This window comes from Somniosus microcephalus, chromosome 3 (genome assembly GCF_052327205.1).
Source record: "Somniosus microcephalus isolate GS21.2 chromosome 3, FLI_Smic_1.0, whole genome shotgun sequence".
NCBI classification, from domain to species: domain Eukaryota; kingdom Metazoa; phylum Chordata; class Chondrichthyes; order Squaliformes; family Somniosidae; genus Somniosus; species Somniosus microcephalus.
This window is the reverse complement of record NC_140989.1, coordinates 156,099,614-156,121,057: the sequence shown is the minus strand read 5'-3', so window position 1 is coordinate 156,121,057 and position 21,444 is coordinate 156,099,614. Positions and strand designations below refer to the sequence as shown.

Sequence of the window (21,444 nt, the reverse complement as noted above, 5' to 3'; positions counted from 1 at the left end):
CCAGTACTTCGAAAGAGGAACATCTCAGCCACCTGCGCCTCCTTTTTCGCCGCCTCCATCAGCATGGCCTTATAATTAACCCGGCCAAATGCCAATTCGGGCTGCGACAGATCGACTTTTAGGGCCACCGCATCACTGCGGAAGGAGCAGTGCCACTTCGGTCGAAGGTGGAGGCGATTGCTGCTTTTCCACGCCCGCAATCCGTTAAAGCGCTCCAGGAGTTCCTTGGTATGGTAAATTTTTACCATCAGTTTGTTCCCCGGGCCGCGCAGCTTATGCGGCCACTCTACAAGGCACTCAGAGGGAAGCCGGGGAAGGAACCTGTGGTCTGGACACCAGAGATGGATTGCGCTTTTGTGGACACGAAAGATGCTCTCGCAAACGCAACGATGTTGGTGTACCTGCTGCCTGGCACCGCCATCGCGCTTACAACTGACGCTTTGGGCTACGCCATAGGCACTGTGCAGGAGCAATGGGTCGACGGGACGTGGCAACCGCTGGCGTTTTTTAGTCACCAATTACGTCGTAACGAACGCAGCTACAGCACGTTCGACAAGGAGTTGCTGGCGTTGTTTCTGGCCATCCGCCATTTTCGTTTTCTGTTGGAGGGATGCCAATTCACCGCGTTTGTGGATCACAAGCCGCTGACGTTTGCCATGGCCAAGACGGCTGAGCCGTGGTCGGCTCGACAGGAGCAAGAGCTCACCTTTATTTCTGAGTTCACCACCGACATCCGGCACGTGGCCAGCAAGGACAACGTGGTCGCTGATTGCCTCTCACGTGCGACGGTCCAGGCCGTCCAGCTGGGACTCGATTATTCACTCATGGCTGCTGACCAAGCGGCTGATCTGGAAACGCAAGCTTTCCGTACCGACTCCTCCTGCCTTCAGCCAGTGGATGTGCTTTTCCACTCGGCCGGCACCTCCTTGCTCTGCGACATCTTCTTGGGGGACCCCCGCCCGATCGTTCTGCTATCCTGGCGTAGGAACATTTTCGATGCCATCCACGGGCTTGCGCACCCTGGCGTGAGGGCTTCACAAAAACTACTGGCGTCCAAGTTCGTCTGGAGAGGGATGCGCAAGGATGTCCGCGACTGGGCCAACACCTGCGTCGTGTGCCAGCGGGCTAAAGTGCAGCAGCACGTCAAAGCTCCCGTAGCTGTTTTCGAAGTACCGGAGCGGCGTTTCGATCACCTCCATGTCGACCTCGTTGGCCCACTACCGCCATCACAGGGTTTCACACATCTCTTGACTATTGTCGACCGTACCACCAGGTGGCCGGAGGCCATTCCTTTGACGTCCACCACCTCCGCGGATGTCGCCCGGGCTTTTCTTTCCTCCTGGGTTGCACGTTTCGGCGTTCCGTCTGATATTTCGTCGGACCGTGGGCCGCAATTCTCGTCTGCACTGTGGAACGCCGTAGCCTTGGGTTTGGGCACCAAGCTCCATCGGACCACGGCTTACCATCTGCAGGCAAATGGACTGTGTGAGCGCTTTCATCGGTCCTTGAAGGCGTCGCTGCGGGCCAGCCTCCAGGGGGCCGCATGGATAGACAGGCTGCCTTGGGTGATGCTCGGGTTACGCACAGTGCCCAAAGAGGACCTGCAGGCATCGGCCGCCGAGCTGGTTTATGGACAGCCACTCCGGGTGCCAGGCGAGTTTCTTCAGTCACCAACGCGACTTTGGTCGGCAGCCGAACAACTGGAGGCCCACCGGGATGCAGCTCAATCTTTTAGGTCAATTCCGACGTCACATCACGGTTTGCCCGCGTCACACGTTCCGCCGGAGCTTATGCAGGCTAAATTCGTTTTTGTCAGGCATGACGCCCACCATAGTCCTCTCACATCTCCATATACAGGCCCTTTCCAGGTACTGCAGGCGGGTGCCAAGAGTTTTTTAGTGGACGTCGGGGGCAAGCCTGACCACATTTCCGTGGACCGCCTCAAGGCCGCACACCTGGACCTTGAGCGACTGGTCGAGGCAGCGCAGCCACCGCGTCGTGGGTGGCCGCCCGCTGCCGCCACACCTGACCGGACTGTTCCGCAGGCCAGCTCATCGTCCGCCCAGCCCATTCCTCTCCAGGAATATCGGAGTCGTTCGAACAGGCTTGTCCGACCTCCTCTGCGATTGACTTTTGTGGTTAAAGACACTTCTGCGGGGGGCACATGTGGCAAAGCCACCAAGGGAGTCCTGTATGACTATATAACTGCCTTTAACAGAGTGCTACAGCACCTATGTTTGTTTACTGTTTGTAAATAACCCGTTCTCGGTAAGTTCCAGAACCAGCGCGATGACGTCATCACGTTGGTCATGTGACGTCCCGAACGGCGGGAAACGTGATGACGTCATGACGTCAGGCTGGGAGGTTCCCAGGTTAGACCTCTTGAAGCCAACCTTAAGAAAAGACCTGTTGATTGTTTCTCCTGCATTCCATTGTTTGTTCTTTAGTTTACATTAAACTTCATTTAATTATCGGACTGACTCGACCTCAGTATTTCAGCTAGGGATCTGACGATTCCTACAAAGGATTTGAGAAGGAGGGAGAACTGCATTTTGCCTCCGATAGGTGGAGTTTAGTTTGTGTGCCTTAAGCTCCATTGTCGGCAGAGGGAGCAGGAAGTACAAATGTGAGGGCCAACGTCAGTGCTTCATCTAATAGTTAGAGTTGGTTGATTTATTTTCATTGTTTGCACTCCCCTGTCCTTCCCTCTGTTCTCTAAAGACTATACAAAGTAAAATGTTTCATGGAAACAGTGTCTGAAAATGTTCTCTTGTTACACAAGCACAAAATAACCTTGCTGTCCCAGAGAGAGGTTTCACAACCATCAGACTCTTGAACTGGGGGAGTGTATATTGTTTCCCAAAGAGGCTCCAGTACAGCCTAGGTTGCTGAGCAACACTGATGCCCACCAGGTACAGCATATGTTTCTGACATTACCTTGTTTACATCAGCATATTTAACTATTAAAATTGCCATGTATAGGCAGTCATCAATCATCGGAGCTGTCCTGCTGCGAGAATGGAAACTAAATGGGGCAGCTCTAATCTTTCTCAGCCCTCGAACCTTGTGTGAGCTGTGGCATATTCACTCCAGGTGCTGTGCAAATTGGGCTTTGGACACCATATATTACATCATAGGTTGGGACCTACTGACCTTATGGTACGACCGAATTTCATTGACTGCATATTTCATCAATCAATTGTAATTGTGCAGCATACACACAATGTGCGGTATGCTCCCCACCCCTCCCCGCCATTGACTGCATATTTCATCAATCAATTGTAATTGTGCAGCATACACACAATGTGCGGTATGCTCCCCACCCCTCCCCACCATTGACTGCATATTTCATCAATCAATTGTAATTGTGCAGCATACACACAATGTGCTGTATGCCCCCCCGCCCCACACTAGTGATGGATGTGATGTTTCCAGCTCTGTGCAAAGAAGAGGGGACAGTGTTAATGTGGTGCACGGAATGTGTCAGCATTTAAAAAATGTTCTTCCTTTTGCTCCTGCTGGTGATATACTGTCACTGACACTGACTTCTTCATGGGTTAAGTCCAGATAGTGAGTGTTCAAAGGCTATTTAGCTGAAAGAGTGATAGGGCTCAAAGCTGCGCCTAATACTGTCTTCATGGGACAGGTCACTCACCCGCTCACATACACTTTAGGAGTCACTGGATAGTTGTAGTGATCAATAACATGTCATTCTGTGGTGGACACTAGGTGGAGCAGTAGAGCTGTATATAGCTGCATGTATAAAACTACACTACCCAGCTATACATACATTAAGACTACATTACCCATGAGGCTAGGCTACCCACAAGGCAACAGTCAAGATGGCAGCCTGCACACAGGAGCACACATGCAGCATCTCCACAGATACTGTACCTAGAGAATGTGTACTGAATAAATGACTAGCTAGAAGCTAGCTGTGTTCATAATAAGAATGTCTAGTTATTAATGAACATAACATGGTACCAGGAGTGGGGTTTCAGTGTTTCCTTCACTCTTCATGCCATAACTTTCAATGTAGTCAATGCACTCTCGAAAAACTGCTGGCAGCTGGATCCCATCATACAGCATAGTCCTCTCAGTAGCCTCGGCTAATGGAACACCAAAGATTGGCCTGAGGAAAGAAGGAGTATCCACCGGAACTGCTTCCTGCTCTGGTGCAGGCTTCTTCTTTTTCTTTTTCCCTTTCCACTGCTTAACAACATCTGCTGTGGTTATATCTTTGGACTTTTTCTCCTTGTGTTTTTCCTCTTTGTGCTTTCTTCCTTTGGCTTCTCTTTGACCTTAAAGTCTTTTTCTTTCTTCTTGGAGAAACTAGGCTTTTTGAAGACATGGATACCCTTTGGCCTTTTCATCCTTGATGGGCTCTCTGCTTCATCACCTGAGTCATCTGGTCTGCTTATGGCACAGTTTATACGGTAAACTCTTTTGACCAGTTCTAAGTCCTCACAAGCTTTGTCACCCAGTAGTGAATCAAGCCTTTCAGCCACAACAGAAAACATGAGATGATGCACTTTGTCTTTGACTGTCACTTTAAGTCTGCATACACCTAAGCTATCTATTTTCTGTCCATTATAGTTCTTCAGTAGTACTGACTTTTTCTGTATTTTGGGCTTTTCTTTCATATTGTTAATGTCACTCATACTGATTAAGTTTGCTTTTGCCCCAGTGTCCAGTTTCAATGTAACTAATGCTCCATTTATCTGCAGTGGGATCATCCATTTGTCCTCTTTTACTGCATTAACTTTATGTTCAGCATTGTCTATTTCTGAGGGCTGCACATTTTCTGTATCTTTTTTGATATCGTCACATGGCACCATTCCTACAAAAAATGTCTCACTTAAATCAGTGTCCTCAATCACATTAACTCGTTGCCCTTTCATCGTTTTTACTTTTGAAAAGCGTTGTTTGGCAAAGTGATTCTTTCCATTACACTTTGTGCACATTTTTCCAAACGCTGGGCATTGTCTTAACTGGTGTTTGTAACCACAGCATTTACAATTAAAAATTTCATCCTCCGATTGCTTTTCATTTCTGTTCTGCCCACGTTTCTTCCCCTTGTAGGACACAGCACCGACAGCAGCATTATCACTCATTACATTCGCATCATTATTGATTTCACTGAAAGTCTTCGCGTGATTTCGAGCTAGCTCGCTGGCTTTGCATATTGTCACAGCATTTTCCAATGTTAGTTCGGTTTCTCTCAACAGACGTTCCCTGACTTTTTTATCATGAATACCAAACACAATCTGGTCACGAATCATGGATGCTTTGAGCTCAGAGAAATTACATGTCTGTGACAATATGCAAAGCCAGCGAGCTAGCTCGAAATCACACTCAAAGCTGCGCCTAATACTGTCTTCATGGGACAGGTCACTCACCCGCTCACACACACTTTAGGAGTCACTGGATAGTGATCAGGAGCAGGAAAGTTGGTCTATTCTCTCACGAGCCCAGAGATGCTGAGACCGTTTGGCTATCTTGTGCCCAATCTGAGATGCAATTAGGGTGGGTGAAGCTAAAAGCCAGCCAGAAATCCATGTAAATTGGAATACACTTGTTAACATGGAGGTGGGAAGTGTTGTTTCATGTAGATTCCTTGGCATGATACATTGGCACTGGTACTAATGTACAAGAGGATGGTAAAATTCAGCTAAGGTCACTTCCTCACTTTCCAAAGTCCTGCAGATCAATCCACCGCCTTTCTGAAGCGCTTCGGTGTTGTTGCACTGAATTAAAGGCGCAAGAGGGTTATTATTGTTAATGCTGACTCTGGTGCTGGGAATTTCCGCAGGCTCCTCCTGCTCCAGCAGCGTAACTTCGGCGTAAGTTCAGTGGAAAGCCCTTTTATGTGTAGAAACAAGGTTGCTGCCAAAGTTACAGCACGCAGGGTGGGAGAAGGCCTGGGGAAATGCCTGGCTTGGGTGTCCAAAGCGGGGAAGTATTCCGTTTCTCAGAGCAGAGTTTCTTCACTTTGATGAGAACAAAAGTTCACCAAAATAAAAAATGCTGAGTAGCCTTGTGAACTTTAAATTAGACAAAGAAGTAAATGAATTGTAGTTCAATTAAAGAGATACATTTAATCAAGCAAAACGCTCTTTAGGCATTTAAAATCTTTACATTCAAAGGACTTAAATGACATCACATTACATTAATGTATCTTGTACTGATTGTTTGTCAAGGTATTTCCAAGGCCTGAAGGGGACAGTTCACTCAATCACCAAAATGTACTGGGAATCATTGACACGAGCGGCATTTTGATCATATTTGGAGGACGTTGAGTCTGATGGGTCTCTTATGTACTGTCATTGTTGTTGACGTTTTCACTGGTGTTGATTGGAGAATTCTTCCACAGTCTTCATCACGCTCCGTTATCACAGCCACGATATTTAAACATCAACAAATTAGATAAACCTAAACTTAAGCAAATCTCAACAAAATTAGAATGCTTTACACCAGATAACATCAAAGCATCAACCAACACCACCAAAAGCAGACTCATTCAAAAACAGGTCATTCATTTGCTGCTTATGAAATTTTGCAGTTTATAATATATTTTGATGCATTTTGGAGGAAAGAATGAGGAGACACAATATAAGCTAAAGGGTACAATTTTAAAAGGGGTACAGGAACAGGGAAACATGGGGGTTCTCATACACAGATCTTTGAAGGTGGCAGGACAAGCTGAGAGGGCTGTTAAAAAAGCATATGGGTTCCTGGGCTTCATAAATAGAGGCATGGGGGGAATTTTAACATTTTGACGTGCTGGGAGCAGTGGCGAGGGGGTGGGCAGGGTGTGGGTGGGGGCGGTAGCTCGCGGGAAACCCTGAAATCTGGGTTTCCCCACATGCTGTGGAGATTTAACTTCACAGCGAGTGTCTTTCATTACTGACAGTTTCCCTGTTAGGGGGATTAAATACGTGGGGTTACGGGGATCGGGTGGGATATGTGTCGGTGCAGGCTCGATGGGCTGAAATGGCCTCTATCTGCACTGTGGGGTTTCTGTGATTCTGTGAAGTCAGCCTGATTGACAGGCTTGGCTTCCAGTCGGGTGGGGAACACTGGCGAAGAGGCTGGGGGGGGGGGGTCCAATTCCTGGCCCAAAAAGGGGAAGATGGGATCTAATCCCGGGCAGTCTGATCCCGGGGGAAGGGTTGTATGGGGGGGTCCTGATGGTGGGGGAGCTTGGGGGGCTGGGAGGAAGCACTCCTGCTCCTCCTGGCCCACAAGGAGTGCTCTCCGAGTCTGTCCTTGCTTTGCTGCAGCTGCCAGGTTTCCTGAGGCCCGGAAAACCCGGCCCACCATAGGTAAACTTTCAAAGCAGGTTAAATCCGAGGCTTTCATCCTCATTAACATATTTTAAATGCCAATCTGCCTTCTGGGAGCAGTTTGGCTGTCCGTCCCTTGACCTGCCTGAGTAAAAGTCTATAGGTTTGTGACTAAAGCACCAATAATTTCCCAATTAATGTACTTTTTAAATTATGTTCTTAATCGTATTTGTAGATGGCTTCATATTACTTAATGATAATATTATTTAAATATTCCTTTGCCACTCATATATAACTTATTTATTGTTGTACAGTAAAGATTCAACACCCATTATGTTAGATTAAACTTAAAATTTAATGTGGCCATGGCCCCTTTAAGGATCCCGGCTGAAAACGCGTCATGAATGATGTCACCAGACACACTCCATCACATTGGGCCGGGTAACGCGCTGGGCGGGCTTAATAGGCCCCATTAAGGTAAGTTCATTTTCTACAGCGGGATGGAGCCAGCAGTGGGGTCTCGACCCGCCACGGACACGGCCGCACCAGACCCGCCAAGGTAAAGAACACTCCGGCCTTATACTCCCACTGGTGTCACGCTGACTAGAGAAAGTAATCAGTACCCTCCAGGATCAATTACTTTATGCTAGTGAGGGTTTGAGGCCTTTAGAAGGTTTCAAAGTGACTCATGCCAGGTCTCAACTGGCATGGGTTCCACTGTGACCTTTCAATGGCATAAAGGTAAGAATTTCCCAGGATAGCCCAGGAACTCCCCTGACACGGCCCCTTGACACTGGGGTGGGTGGGTAGAAGATCCATCCATGGTCTTCCCACCCTGGTATAAACAACAACAACAACTTGTATATATATAGTAGTAAAACGTCCCAAGGCGCTTCACAGGAGCTCTATCAGACAAAATTTGACACCGAGCCACATAAGGAGATATTAGGGCAGATGACCAAAAGCTTGGTCAAAAAGGCAGGTTTTAAGGAGCATCTTAAAGGAGGAAAGCGAGGTAGAGAGGCTGAGAGGTTTAGGAAGGGAATTCCAGAGCTTAGGGCCTTGGCAGCTGAAGGCACGGCCGGCAATGGTGGAGCAATTAAAATCGGGGATGCACAAGAGGCCAAAATTGGAGGAGCGCAGAGATCTCGGAGGTTTGTGGGCTTGGAGAAGGTTATAGAAATAGGGAGGGGCGAGGCCATGGAGGGATTTGAAAACAAGGATTAGAACTTTAAAATCAATTGTTGCTTAACCGGGAGCCAATGTAGGTCAGTCAGGATAGGGGTGATGGGTGAATGGGACTTGGTACGCGTTAGGACACAGGCAGCAGAGTTTTGGATGACCTCAAGTTCAAGGACGATAGAAGATGGGAGGCCGGCCAGGAGTGCGTTGGAATAGTCAAATCTAGAGGTAACAAAGGCATAGATGAGGGTTTCAGCAGCAGATAAGCTGTGGGTTATGAATGTTTCAGCCACAGAAATTTTGGGCCATTAATTTTAAGGAACGTAGGTGAAGAATCAGGTCCCATAGTACAGGACACCACCAAGATTGTAAAGGAGCAAAAGACAAGGTAAATCCTTCATAGAAGAGATTAAAGAATGCCCCAGTTATATTTTAGTAAACAAAACTGTTCTGAATTTAACTGAAATCTGATTCCAAAAATGCAGTATCATGATTTTGGTTTGTTTCCTGATCTGTCCAGTTTGGCTAGGATTTGGCTACAGTATAACTTCAATCCATGTTAGCTCCTGAATTTGCATAGTGCTTTCTGGGAAATACTGCAAAAGAAAAGCTTTTTATTGGCTTTACAAACTCATCTGTTTCTGGGAAGTTATTCTTGTTTGTGGATATTACAATGATAGAAATCATTTTATTTACTCTCAGATTTCCCCTTCTTAACGTTTAGTCCACTGGGCCAAACAGACCAACAAGGGTCCTCGGTTCAACCCTGGATTTGTGCTGAGTTTGCTGGACTCCACTGGGAGCACTGCAATTAGCCTTGGCATCCCTGTGCTAGGAAGGAGAAAGCAAAAATAAATATCACTGAAGGCACCTACTCCAGATTGCCATTCAGTGACCATGTATGTGTGGTCAATGAGCAAGGATGGGATTGAGCCCACCTATGTTACTCTCCATGCTGTATCAGTCTGCCAATAGTCATTATGCCTTTTTATATTGGTGTTCATGGGGTTTTTGTGTCACTGTTACCTGACGTGTGGGATACACATAGTCGGATACAATCCCAATTGTAAACCTGCTGGATTTGCTAAATTTAACTAATAGAAAGGTCTACTTTTTACCTGGGCCTTCCCAGCTGGCTAATCAACCTAAATGAATTTTTTTTGTTTTCCCCTCCATAGCCCATGGATGCGAAGACCTATGCTGGGGGACCAGATACACATGCACCCCATTAACACCAATCTATAAAGAGCACTGAAATAACAACAGAAAATGCTGGAAACACTCAGCAGGTCAGGCAACATCGTGGAGAGAAAAACAGAGTTAAAGTTTCAGGTCAATTACCTTTTGTCAGAACTGGAAAAGGTTAGAGAAGTAACAAATTTTTAAGCAAGTGTGGGGCAGGGGCAGGGAGGAGGGGAGGAAAGAACAAAAGGGAAGGTCTGTGATAGGATGGAAGGCAGGAGAGATTAAGAGACAAAAGGGATGATGGTGCAAGGCAAAAGGAGATGGTAATGGGACAAGTTAAGAAAGAAAAGATGACTCTAGATGAAGTGTAAATGGCAATGGCAGAATCATCAACAGCTGCCATGTGAGAGAAAAAAGGGAAAAAAATATAGGGGCCGAGGTTATAGTCTGAAATTGTTGAATTCGATGTTGAGTCCAGAAGGCTGTAAGGTGCCTAATTGTAAGATGAGGTGCTGTTCCTCGAGCTTATGTTGAGCTTCGTTGGTATTGTATAAAGAGCACTGTTTGACTTGCACATGAAGTAGGACCACTTGGCAAAGCACAGGAGAGCTGCGGATCCATATCCCAAGCATCAGTGCATTGGCACCCTCCTCAAACAGAAACCAGGCATACAAGCAGCCCAGTCCAGTGACTAGGTGACCACAATTAATTACATAGTGAGGGCACAGACAAAGGGAAGTACTGATTGGAGGTGCGATGCTGACACGTGGAGAGATAGCGAGAGGTGATTAGAAAATAAAAGACATGTATTTCTACAATGTCTTTCACAACCACCAGACACCCCAAAGCGCTTGACAGCCAATGAAGTACTTTTTGAATTGTAGTCACTGTTGTCATGTAGGAAACGTGGCAGCCAATTTGCACACAGCAAGCTCCCACAGGCAGCAATGTGATAATGACCAGATAATCTGTTTTTTTAGTGATGTTGATTGAGGGATAAATATTGGCCAGGACACCGGGGATAACTCCCCTGCTCTTCTTCGAAATAGTGCCACAGGAACTTTTACGTCCACCTGAGAGGGCCTTGGTTTAACGTCTCATCTGAAAGACGGATTATATGATACACTTTTATAGTTTCAGAGCAGCACTGACAGAAGCCTGGGCCAAAAACCTCTCAAACAAAGAATAGTGCAGTCAGGGTAACCTAAAAGATGGGCGAAAAGGTATTGTAAAAAGAAAAACAAAAATCCCAATAATTTATTATTACAGCTTATTTTAAAAACATCTACTACTCAAAACTCAGATACATAGAAACATAGAAGATAGGAGCAGGAGTAGGCCATCGGTCCCTCGAGCCTGCTCCGCCATTCAATGTGATCATGGCTGATCATCCAAATTCAGTACCCTGTCCCTGCTTTCTCCCCATCCCCCTTGATCCCTTTAGCCTTAAGAAATATATCCAACTCCTTCTTGAATATATTCAATGAATTGGCCTCTATTGCCTTCTGTGGTAGAGAATTCCACAGGTTCACCACTCTATGGGTGAAGAAATTCCTCCTCATCTCTGTCCTAAATGGCTTACCCCTTATCCTTAGACTGTGACCCCTGGTTCTGGACTACCCCGACCATCGGGAACATCCTTCCTGCATCTAGTCTGTCCAGTCCTGTCAGAATTTTATAAGTTTCAATGAGATCCCCTCTCATTCTTCTAAACTCCAGCGAGTATAAACCCAATCGACCCATTCCTGCCATCCCAGGTATCAGCCTGGTGAATCTTCGCTGAACTCCTTCCACGGCAAGAACATCCTTCCTCAGATAAGGCGACCAAAACTGCACACAATACTCAAGATGTGGTCTCACCAAGGCCCTGTACAACTGCAGCAAGACATCCTTGTTCCTGTACTCAAACCCTCTCGCTACGAAGGCCAACATACCATTTGCCTTCTTAACTGCCTGCTGCACCTGTATGCTTACCTTCAGCGACTGGTGCACAAGGACACCCAGGTCTCGTTGCACTTCCCCTTCTCCCAATCTATTGCCATTCAGATAATAATCTGCCTTCCCGTTTTTGACACCAAAGTGGATAACCTCGCATTTATCCACATAGAGTGGCAGGGCTATAGTAATAGGGGATTCGATTGTAAGGGGAATAGATAGGGGTTTCTGTGGTCGCGACCGAGACTCCAGGATGGTATGTTGCCTCCCTGGTGCAAGGGTCAAGGATGTCTCGGCGCGGGTGCAGAACATTCTGGAGGGGGAGGGGGAACAGCCAGTTGTCGTGATACATGTTGGTACCAACGACGTAGCTAAAAAAAGGGAAGAGGTCCTACAAGTAGAATTTCGGGAGTTAGGAGCCAAGCTAAAAAGTAGGACCTCGAAGGTAGTAATCTCTGGATTACTACCAGTGCCACGTGCTAGTAAGAGTACAGAGAACAGGATAGTTAGGCTAAATACGTGGCTTGAGCAGTGGTGTAAGAGGGAGGGTTTTAAATTTTTGAGGCATTGGAACCAGTTTTGTGGTAGGTGTGACCTATACAAAAGGGACGGTCTACACCTGTGCAGAGATGGAACTGATGTTCTCGGGGTAATTTTTGATAAAGCAGTTCGGGAGCATTTAAACTAGTATGGCAGGGGGCTAGAAACCTATGTAGTGAAATAGAGGAAAGTGAAAGGCAGACAGAAATAAATGATAAAAGGGTGAGGAACAAAAAACAAAGGGCCAAACTAATTCATAAAAAATGTGAGCATAAAAAAAGCCTGAGGGTTTTATACCTTAATGCGAGAAGCATCAGGAACAAGGTAGATGAATTAGCTGTGGAAATAGAGGTTAATAATTATGACCTAATTGGGATTACGGAAACATGGTTGCAGGGTGAGCAGGGCTGGGAGCTTAACATACAGGGGTATTCAGTATTTAGGAAGGATCGACAAAAAAGAAAGGGAGGAGGGGTAGCATTGCTAGTAAAAGAGGGGATAAATGCAATTGAAAGGAAGGATATTAACTCAGTTAATACAGAATCTATATGGGTGGAGCTAAGAAATAGCGAGGGGCGAAAAACATTAATAGGAGTGGTATATAGGCCTCCAAATAGTAAAATAGAGGTTAGGGAGGGCATCACGAGGGAAATTAGAGAAGCGTGCAATAAGAGCACAGCTGTCATCATAGGTGACTTTAACTTACATATAGATTGGACTAGCCTAATCAGTAAAAATAATGAGGAGGAGGAATTCCTTGAGTGTTTGAGGGATGGTTATCTGGATCAATATGTCGAGGAACCAACTCGGGAACAGGCTATATTGGACTGGGTACTGTGCAATGAGAAGGGACTAATCAGTAATCTTGTTGTACGGGGACCCTTGGGTCAGAGCGATCATAACATGATCGATTTCTCACTCGAAATGGAGAGCGAAGAAATTGACTCAGAGACTAAGGTCCTGAATTTAAACAAGGGGAATTATGATGCCATGAGACGGGAACTGAGTAGGTCTGATTGGACAACGTTCCTGGGAGGACTGGAGGTAGATAAACAATGGCAAACATTTAAAGATAGAATGACAAAATTGCAAAAATTGTTTATACCAATCTGGCATAAAAGGAAATCTAAAAAGGTGACTCAACCGTGGATAACAGGGGAAATTAGAGACAGCATAAAATCCAAAGATAGGGCGTATAAAATAGCCAAAAAAAGCGCCAGAGCGGAAGATTGGGAACAGTTTAAGATAGAGCAAAGGAGGGCAAAGGGCATAATCAAGAGGGGCAAAATAGCTTACGAAAACAAGCTGGCGGAAAATATAAAATCTAACTCCAAAAGCTTTTATAAGTATATCAAAAGGAAAAGACTGGTGAAAACCAAAGTTGGTCCATTGCAGTCAGATACGGGGGAATATATAATGGGAAATAAGGAAATGGCAGATCAACTAAATGCATACTTTGGGTCAGTCTTTACGAAGGAAGACACAAAAAACCTCCCTGGGATATCGGGAAAAATAGGGACATTGGCAAAGGAGGAACTGACGCAAATCAATATCTCTAAGGATATGGTGTTAAGGAAGCTAAAGGGATTGAAGGTGGACAAATCCCCAGGGCCTGATAACATGCATCCTAGGGTACTGAAGGAGGTGGCCCTAGAGATAGCGGATGCACTAAGGATGATTTTTCAGAATTCATTAGACTCGGGAACAGTGCCGATGGATTGGAGGGTAGCTAACGTTACCCCACTATTCAAAAAGGGGGGTAGGGAAAAAGCAGGTAATTACAGACCTGTAAGCCTTACATCAGTTGTGGGCAAAATGCTGGAGTCCATCATTAAGGATGAAATAGCGGAGCACTTAGCAAATGGGGACAGGATAGGACAGAGTCAACATGGATTTACAAAGGGTAAATCGTGCTTGACTAATCTATTGGAATTTTTTGAGGGAGTAACTGGTAGAATAGATGGGGGAGAGCCAGTAGATGTGGTGTACCTGGACTTCCAAAAGGCCTTCGATAAGGTCCCACATAAAAGATTAGCATGGAAAATTGAGGCTCATGGGATAAAGGGGAAAGTTTTGGCGTGGATAGGGAACTGGCTGTCAGATAGAAAACAGAGAGTTGGAATAAACGGCTCATTTTCTGAATGGCAGGCAGTAACAAGTGGGGTACCACAGGGATCTGTCCTGGGCCCCCAGCTGTTCACAATTTACATTAATGACCTGGATCAGGGAGTCGGATGCAGCATTTCCAAATTTGCAGACGACACTAAACTAGGAGGGGGGGTGGGCTCAGAGGAAGAGACCAGGAAGCTCCAGAGCGATTTGGACAGACTGGGCGATTGGGCGGATAAATGGCAGATGCACTATAATGTGGACAAGTGCGAAGTTATCCACCTTGGGTGCAGGAACGGGAGGGCAAATTATTATTTAAATGGCAATAGATTGGGAGAGGGGGAAGTACAGAGAGACCTGGGTGTTCTTGTACACCAGTCACTGAAGGCGAGCATGCAGGTGCAACAGGCGGTCAAGAAGGCAAACGGTATGCTGGCCTTCATAGCAAAAGGGTTAGAATACAGGAACAGGGATACCTTGCTGCAGCTGTACAGGGCACTGGTGAGACCACACCTCGAGTACTGTGTACAGTTTTGGTCGCCTCATCTGAGGAAGGATGTTCTTGCCATGGAGGGGGTGCAGCGGCGATTCACCAGGCTGATACCAGGAATGGCGGGAATGACCTATGAGGAGAGACTATGTAGTTTAGGGATGTACACACTGGAGTTTAGAAGATTGAGAGGGGACCTCATAGAAGTGTATAAAATTCTGACAGGTCTAGACAGACTGGATGCAGAAGGAATGTTTCCCTTGGCGGGTGAGAACAGAACTAGAGGACATAATTTAAGGATAAGGGCTAAACCATTTAGGACAGAGATGAGGGGGAATTTCTTCACTCAGAGAGTGGTGAACCTGTGGAACTCATTGCCACAGAGGGCAGTGTACGCCAGCTCATTAAATATATTTAAGAGGGAATTAGATATATTTCTACGGGCAAAAGGGGTTAAGGGTTACGGAGAGAAGGCGGGGACGGGATACTGAATTAAAGGATCAGCCATGATCTCATCGAATGGCGGAGCAGGCACGAAGGGCCGAATGGCCTACTCCTGCTCCTATCTTCTATGTATCTATGTATCTTGCATTTGCCATGCTTCTGCCCAATCACCCAACCTGTCCAAATCATCCTGAAGTTTCGCGGCATCCTACTCACAGCACACATGCCCACCCAGCTTTGTGTTGTCTGCAAACTTGGAGATATTACATCTCGTTCCCTTGTCTAGATCATTTATATTGTGAATAGCTGGGGTCCAAGGACCGATCCCTGCGGTACCCCACTAGTCACTGCCTGCCACTCAGAAAAAGAGCCGTTTATTCCAACTCTTTGCTTTCTGTCTGCCAACCAGTTCTCTATCCAAGTCAATACCTTGCCCCCAATCCCATGTGCCTTAACTTTACACGCTAATCTCTTATGCGGGACCTTATCGAAAGCCTTTTGAAAACTTCAGCTTTAATGGTATTAGACTGATGATTAGTTTGAATGTGGTATCTTCCTACGCAGTTGCTAAACTGTTTTCTTATTCCTCTCCTGTTTTCTCCTCTCACTTCCTGAAGGCTGGTCTCGCGATATGGCTTTATGGCTGCCAGGCACCCTGTGATACCCCACTCAAGTGGCCATTCCTCATGTGTAGGCCTCGGTAGTGAATGTTGGCTGGCTAATTCACCATGGGGTGAAGGGCAGATCTTATCCTCATCCGGTGTCCATGCACACACACCTTTCTGTACAGCAGTCTGTGGGCTTCAATCACAAGCAAGAACCCTGCCGAACACAGGGACTTTGAGACCAGTTGTAGGTCCCAGGTGAGAAGCTAACTCATCACAAAGCAGGGATCAAACCTGGCTTTGTATAGCTCAATTCCACACTCGGCAGCGCACTTACTAACTGAGCCCTTAGAGAGCTTGCTTAAAATACTTGCTAACTTCCTTTTCCACTTCCACGGATAACTTTTTTGTGTCGTTAAGAGGCATGTCGACACAATGTTGTGGCTGCTCAGTCAGTTTGTAACGGCATTAGCAGTTGTTGAGAGTGAGCTGGAGCGCTGGAGATGCTGTGAAGTTAGCTGCTTAATCTCCCACTTGCAGGCCATGGATTTAATTTCTCTCCACAGCAAAGTAAAGCAATCTGTGGCCGTGCAAACAGCCCGGCATTGCTTAATCTATGTTCCAACTTCAGAGTGCACTGCAATGAACTAGGCTGCCTAATGCTATTCATGAGTCCCTTCTATTCCACACGGCTCACAGGATATTCATTCCATCATCAGCGGCAGATATTCCAGCAGTCTTTTTCTATTTGTTCCATGCAGTACTTTCAGATGTGTATCCAGCACCATCCCTTTTATAGCTATCTGCAGCATTCCATTGCCACAAATCCACAAGCCATGCCTTATGTGCTGGTTCATACAGGACTGCGTTTGCATCTGTTATATTGCAAGTCATTAATTCATATTATTATGGTGACAATGTTTTGTTTAGTTCCTGAAATTACTGAAAAACACTGAGATTTGGCAAACATTAATTTCCCTCTATTCCAATGTGCCAATAGTATAAAGTTTTACCTGAGCAAAGTAACTAATTATGGACCTTGTTTTAAACCACCCTTTGTCGTAAGCTGCATGTTGTAGTGAAGCCACCCATTGATGTTCATCATCTTACAGGTGAAATACACAGACAGAGCTGCTTCTCATTTGCTTTCTCGATACCCCCTGTCCTAGATCTGTAGACTGACTGGTGCCTTCATTAAATGTGTTAAAGTGACTGACATGAATCTCCTTCCAAGTGATTGAGTGACTTGACAAGTGATTGCTAATGAAGGATGGGGAGGCAGCTTCACAGCCATGGGGGCTCTGGAAATACAAAAACCTCAATCCTTGATGAGGAGACTGAATTCCCCTGAAGGATCTAGATACAGAACAATAGAATGACATAGCTTTTAGAAAACAAGGAGTTTACAGAAAGGACCTGAGACAAAACATGAACACATTACAAAATGTCATTGTGGGCATTCAGCTATCACACCAAATGATAACCAGTTTGAAAAGGGCTCTGAAAACTTTGAAGATGGTAGGTGCAATTTTAAATTGACAAAATTAATTAGTTCTTTTGCAGGGGTGTTAGCTAGAACTGAATAATGAGGGTCATCGCAGGCTTTCATTCTTCTGAAGGGGAGACCTTGGCTGCCGAGAGCCCATGTCGGAACTTCCAGTATGCTGCAAATGATCTTCTGACTATGATGGAAAACATTGCCGAGCATGCACCAAAATTTCCGATATGCGTCCACAGCAGGTGAAGCTCCCGACTAGGAGTGGTAAATTGGAAACTTACCCCTGAGAGAAAAAAGAAAGAGCTTGCATTTATATAGCGTCTTTGACAACCTCACAACGACCCAAAGTGCTTTACAGACAATTAAGTATTATCACTGTTATAGTCAACTTATTGTTTGAAAATGTAATATCTGGGGACATCAGGCTTCTTCCCAAACCCGAACCCCAGCCCCACCCCCACCTACTCCTATGTTCCTCTCCTTTGCTAAAGGTGACAACTCATGGTGGACACCAATTTCACAGGTGCCAGCGGTCCTCTGGTAGCTTGCCCAAGTGGTCATTCTTTACTGAGACAGTGAATATCAACAAGATTGTTGACTGGCAGGGCCTCAGAACTGAACCTGATCCAGTCCTCACTCAACCTCCAGCAAGCGGGAATCGCGGGCTGAGCGGCTGTATAAAGGCTCCAGAGCCCAGGTAAGGCCTCAGTGCGAGAATCGGCAGGAATCGCGGGCTGAGCGGCTGTATAAAGGCTCCAGAGCCCAGGTAAGGCCTCAGTGCGAGAATCGGTGGGAATCGCGGGCTGAGCGGCTGTATAAAGGCTCCAGAGCCCAGGTAAGGCCTCAGTGCGAGAATCGGCAGGAATCGCGGGCTGAGCGGCTGTATAAAGGCTCCAGAGCCCAGGTAAGGCCTCAGTGTGAGAATCGGCAGGAATCGCGGGCTGAGCGGCTGTACAAAGCTTCAGAGACCCAGGTAAGGCCTCAGTGTGAGAATCGGCAGGAATCGCGGGCTGAGCGGCTGTATAAAGGCTCCAGAGCCCAGGTAAGGCCTCAGTGCGAGAACCGGCGGGAATCGCGGGCTGAGTGGCTGTATAAAGGCTCCCGAGACCCAGGTAAGGCCTCAGTGCGAGAACCGGCGGGAATCGCGGGCTGAGCGGCTGTATAAAGGCCCCAGAGCCCAGGTAAGGCCTCAGTGTGAGAATCGGCAGGAATCGCGGGCTGAGCGGCTGTATAAAGGCTCCAGAGCCCAGGTAAGGCCTCAGTGCGAGAATCGGCAGGAATCGTGGGCTGAGCGGCCGTATAAAGGCTGCAGAGCCCAGGTAAGGCCTCAGTGCGAGAATCGGTGGGAATCGCGGGCTGAGCGGCTGTACAAAGTCCCAGAGATCCAGGTAAGGCCTCAGTGCGAGAATCGGTGGGAATCACGGGCTGAGCGGCTGTATAAAGGCCCCAGAGCCCAGGTAAGGCCTCAGTGCGAGAATCGGCGGGAATCACGGGCTGAGCGGCTGTATAAAGGCTCCAGAGCCCAGGTAAGGCCTCAGTGCGAGAATCGGTGGGAATCGCGGGCTGAGCGGCTGTATAAAGGCTCCAGAGCCCAGGTAAGGCCTCAGTGCGAGAATCGGCGGGAATCGCGGGCTGAGCGGCTGTATAAAGGCTCCAGAGCCCCAGGTAAGGCCTCAGTGCGAGAATCGGCGGGAATCGCGGGCTGAGCGGCTGTATAAAGGCTCCAGAGCCCCAGGTAAGGCCTCAGTGCGAGAATCGGCGGGAATCGCGGGCTGAGCGGCTGTACAAAGTCCCAGAGACCAGGTAAGGCCTCAGTGCGAGAATCGGCGGGAATCGCGGGCTGAGCGGCTGTACAAAGTCCCAGAGACCAGGTAAGGCCTCAGTGCGAGAATCGGCGGGAATCGCGGGCTGAGCGGCTGTACAAAGTCCCAGAGACCAGGTAAGGTTTACCAATCGCCAGTCTTGGAACTCGGAGGGAAGGAGAGAGGTAAAAAGTAATCCAAGTGTGACATCACCAGAAAGCGGGTAAGTGATTGGTTGGTGAGTATTTCTCCCTTTTTAAGCTTAAATCTCTTTGGTTTATAGTTTCTAAGGTGTGATATTCACCATCTAGAATCGGGGCAGAGGGTATTTAAGAATAATATTAATAAATTTAATTAATTACATAGAATGGGAGATCAGGTGATGTGTTACTGCTGCAATATGTGGGAGCTGGTGGACACCATTGATGCTCATGGTGATCACATTTGCAGTAAGTGTTGGCTGCTCGAGGAACTCTGGCTCCGTGTTGAAGAGCTGGAGTCCGAGCTTCAAACACTGAGACACATCAGGGAGGGGGAGAGTTACCTGGACTCTGTATCACGAGGTAGTCACACCAATTAGATTAATTAATTCAGATGTAGTCCGTGGCCAGGGTCAGGATGGTGTGACTAGAAGTGAGGCAGGTACAGGGATCCAGGAGGTAGTGTTGGAGGAGCCGTAGCCCTTGCACTTGTCCAACAGGTTCGAGGCTCTTACTCCATGTGAGGATGGGAACAGGGACTGCGGGGAGGATGAGCAACCTGGCCACAGCACCGTGGAGCGGGGGGCCATTCAAGTGGGGGGAGTTAAAAGAAATATTGTAGTGGTAGGGGATAGTATCGTTAGGGGGATAGATAGAGTTCTTTGCAGCCGAGAGCGAGAGTCCCGAAGGCTGTGTTGCCTGCCCGGTGCCAGGGTTAAGGACATCTCCTCTGGACTGGAGAGAAACTTGGAGTGGGAGGGGGAGGATCCAGTTGTTGTGGTCCATGTTGGTACCAACGACACAGATAGGACAAGGAAGGAGGTTCTGCTGAGGGAGTTTGAGCAGCTAGGGGTCAAATTAAAAAGCAGAACCACAAGGGTAATAATCTCTGAATTATTACCTGAGCCACGAGCGAATTTGGCTAGGACAAATAAAATTAGAGAGTTAAATGCGTGCCTCAAAGATTGGTGTGGGAGAAATGGGTTTTGCTTCCTGGGACACTGGCACCAGTACTGGGGCAGGAGGGAGCTGTTCCGTTGGGACGGGCTTCACTTGGCCAGTGCTGGGACTAGAGTCCTGGCGGATCATATAACTAGGGCTGTAGAGAGGGCTTTAAACTAACTAGTGGGGGGGGAGGTTCCTGGAGAGCAAATAATAAAAATGACAACAGAAAAGGTCATAGACTTAGGTAGCAGTGGGGAAATTAAAAACCAGAGCGTGTCAGGAAGGGGCAGAAGGTATGGAGTAAAAGGTAAAGTAATAAAAAGGGCAAAAGCAGGAACTAAGTGTCACAAAACATCTTTGAAAGTTCTCTATCTGAATGCACGTAGCATTCGTAACAAAATAGACGAGTTAATGGCACAAATAACTACATATGGGTATGATCTTGTGGCCATTACAGAAACATGGCTGCAGGGTGACAATGCCTGGGAATTAAACATACCAGGTTATTTAACGATCAGGAAGGACAGGCAGGAAGGAAGGGGAGGTGGGGTGGCTATGTTAATAAAGGAAGGAATCACTGTAATACAGAAAAATGATATTGGGTCAAAAGCTCAGGATAATGAAACAGTTTGGGTGGAGGTAAGGAATAATAAGGGGGAAAAAACACTAGTGGGCATAGTCTATAGGCCTCCGAACAGTTGCAACTCTGTTGGACGGAGTATCAATCAGGAAATAGTTAAGGCTTGTAATAAGGGAACATCTATAATTATGGGGGATTTTAACTATCATATTAATTGGACAAATCAAATTGGGCAGGGCTGCCTTGAGGATGAGTTCATTGAGTGTATTAGGGATGGGTTTCTTGAGCAGTATGTAACTGAACCAACCAGGGGGCAAGCAACCTTAGATCTGGTCCTGTGTAACGAGACAGGATTAATTAAAAATGTCCTAGTAAAGGATCCCCTTGGAATGAGTGACCATAACATGGTTGAATTCCATATTCAATTAGAGGGTGAGAAGGTTGGATCTCAAACAAGCATGCTAAGCTTGAATAAAGGAGACTATGAAGGTATGAGAGCGGAATTGAGTAGAGTGGACTGGGAAAATAGATTAAAGGGTAAGACGATACATGATCAGTGGTGTACATTTAAGGAGTTATTTTACAACTTCCAAAAAATATATATTCCACTGAGAAGAAAAGGGTGTAAAAGAAAAGACAGCCA

General features: G+C 46.8%; 1 long non-coding RNA gene across 2 annotated transcripts in view; it reads right to left on the bottom strand.

The window, feature by feature from the left end:
• Positions 1-6,078: 6,078 nt before the first annotated feature.
• Positions 6,079-21,444, bottom strand: part of LOC147121486 (uncharacterized) — a 99,229-nt gene continuing 83,863 nt past the window's right edge. The window contains exon 2 of one of the 2 annotated variants that reach the window (XR_015077559.1): positions 6,079-6,437. This is a non-coding gene — a long non-coding RNA (uncharacterized LOC147121486). The remainder of the gene's footprint in view (positions 6,438-21,444) is intronic. The other variant, XR_015077558.1, reaches the window with a different exon arrangement.